The 2,708-nt window shown below is 49.3% G+C and overlaps 1 protein-coding gene across 2 annotated transcripts in view; it reads right to left on the minus strand.

Annotated features, from left to right (window-relative positions):
• Positions 1–2,708, minus strand: part of VGLL4 (vestigial like family member 4) — a 118,690-nt gene that overhangs the window by 99,705 nt on the left and 16,277 nt on the right. Inside the window, exon 1 of one of the 2 annotated variants that reach the window (XM_014951700.1) lies at positions 671–688. The exons of the other annotated variant lie outside the window; for it this stretch is intronic. The gene's annotated coding sequence lies outside the window, so the exon portion shown is untranslated. Of the gene's footprint in view, positions 1–670; positions 689–2,708 lie in introns of those variants that run through there. 2 annotated transcript variants of the gene reach the window in all.

Here is a 2,708-nt window from a genome sequence, read left to right on the forward strand (position 1 = left end):
CCGTCCCGCATCCCAGGGCAAAGCTAAAGCGAGAAGCCGCCCCCGCGACCGGGAGAGGAAGGCAGGTAGGCAGGAAGGAGGCCGGTCTCTCCCCTGGCCCCCTTTAACGGCGCTGGAAAGAGCTTTTCTACAACCCAGGGGAAATGAAATAAAGAAAGTTTCTCTTAAGATCAAAGCAGAGCAGTTTTTAAATATATCAAAATATATCATATTTAAGTTTTAAACCACATCACAATACACTCTCATTCAGGATCTGCCACACTCTTTGTCAGGAAGCACAGTGACGAGGGGTACTGGTTTTAAATTGAAAGAGGGGAGATTTAGATTAGATATTAGGAAGAAATTCTTCACTATGAGGATGGTGAGAGCCTGGCCCAGGTTGCCCAGAAAAGCTGTGGCTGCCCCATCCCTGGAGGGGTTCAAGGCCAGGTTGGAGGGGGCTTGGAGCAACCTGCTCTGGTGGGAGGTGTCCCTGCCCAGGGCAGGGGGTTGGAACTCAATGATCTTTAAGGTCCTGTCCAACTCTAACCATTCGATGATTCTTCTAATAGCCACAACTAATAGCCACATGCAATTAAAATATGCAAAAACACCAAAAAGCAAGCTTTTCAGACTCCCGGGTAGCGCACTCCGGATGCGCTGGAGGATGAGAGCGCTCACGGCCACTTACTCGATACAAATTGAAGACGCTGGGTCTGAACAGATCTGGCATTTTCTTTTATTTCCTGTTTACAGCTCGTACTCCTGAAGCGTATTTTTTACGGAATCCCTCCCTCTGCAGTGGCTGTGACTCATCCAGCAGCCTGTGGAACCACAGCCCAGCTATCGCCCTGCTCAACAAAAGAGCTCTCCCACACTCCCCTTCCCACAGCACCGGCTCCCACCTGCCCCCACAAACAGCCTGGAACAGCCAGGACCATCCCGTCCCTCAAACTGGATTACTGTGAAAAGCCAGGGACTCAACGGCTCCGGGGATGCTGGCACCCCCCCTGCCACCAGCACACCCTCCCTCACCCCCACTGACACTCCCAGTTGGACATTTTGAAGACTAAGCGATTTCGGAGCACGTCTCCCTGAATTACTTTGCCCGGTTTGAGTGATTTCATCAAATTAAACTCTCAGAGGCCACGCTCGGGCACACGGAGCAACTGCTTCCCAGGAGATGAGCTAAGGCTTTACCAACATCCCCTGGAAGAACCCGGCAAGGCTGTTTTATGCCACAGGCAATTTATCTTGCATAAATTAATTGTAATTAATTAGCAGGAGGACATGGAAAAGCACCACACTCCTGCTCAGGTCCCACAGTGCTACGTTTTACCTTTGACAAAGGCCACAAGGAACCGAGGTCGCTTCAGGCCGCTCTCCGAATCCGTTCCAAAGGGAAAGAAAGGGACAACAAAGCAACCTGAGCTCCCCCAAATCAACCTGACACACACCAACACCCAAAAAGCCCTAGGGCTGCAGATTTTGTGGTGGGACCTGCAAAGAGCACAGGGCCACAGACATACAAAGCGTCGCAGGACGATTCCGCTCATGGTATTTGCTGTTTCTGCTGGCCATGTGGCAGCAACTGCTTCACCCCAGTCATTTGCTTCCAGAAACAATGCAAACGCACAGCGTAGGCACAGCCAAACTCTACCAGGAGCCTAACGGACCAGATCTGTGTTTTGACTGAAAGTAGTTCTTGTAACTGATCCCAGATACCAAGACTATAACTGGTGCATCAACAAAAAGAGGGAGAGAGATGTAGGGGATTTAAGCAGAACACACCCTGCATTAGAAATATCCTCACTAGCAGGCAGATGGGAAAATACAAATAAAGGCCAAGACATTTGGATAACAGCCTTCGAGAAAATTTTATCTATTTTTAAGGCAGGAGAGGCAGATTGCTGCCAGATTTTATATAGTTTTGGATCTCAGGGTTCATAATATCACTGCCTGCAAAGAGAATTTCACTCAGGTTTCACAACCCACAGTTTGTTCCTCCACGAGGAATGCGCTTTAAACAACTCCCTATTCTGAAGTTAGAGAAAATCCAATCAGAAAAACTATCCTGCAGGAGAGATCCAGGAGCGCTCCATGAGTAAGTCCTCGTTGGTTTAATTAAAAAACGGTCCATTATTGCTTGTTCCTGATAATCCTGATGCAACAACATGAGTAAAAGGGAAGCGAGCCAGCTTCATCATTTCTCAAATGTCAGTGGAAAACAGTTGTTAAAGTCCCATTCACGGCACTTTCAGGAAAAGGGGTGCCCTCGGCGTCACGTGCACGCCGAAAATTAATTACTTCTGATTACATCTGGGAAACGTAAAGCCAGATTGACCCAAGAGGCTAAAATCGCATGGCTAGAAATTAAATTATCTCTACAAAGGGACCTATATGGGAGTCAAAAGCACGAAGAGCGCCCTTCGGACTCATTCGAGAAGCTTTCCACCGGGGGACTGAGAGAATTCCAGGGGGTTTCTCTACCCCAAGGTGTGATTTTAAGTCAAAATACTTAAAAAATACCCCCCCAAGATAACTTTCCGGAGAGGAGGAAAATTCCCTCGGGATATTTCCTAACACAGCCCCCCCCCCCCTTCTCCTTGGGCTTTCCCCACCTTTCCCTCCAACCCACTGCCGACTCCCGGGCCCAGAGGTTTTTCCCGGACACCCGTGGTTATCCTTTCCCGGGAAAACCGCCGCTGCCGCCGCCGGGAGAGCGGGCC

Source organism: Calidris pugnax, unplaced genomic scaffold (assembly GCF_001431845.1).
Source record: "Calidris pugnax isolate Ruff unplaced genomic scaffold, ASM143184v1 scaffold201, whole genome shotgun sequence".
Classification (NCBI taxonomy): Eukaryota; Metazoa; Chordata; class Aves; order Charadriiformes; family Scolopacidae; genus Calidris; species Calidris pugnax.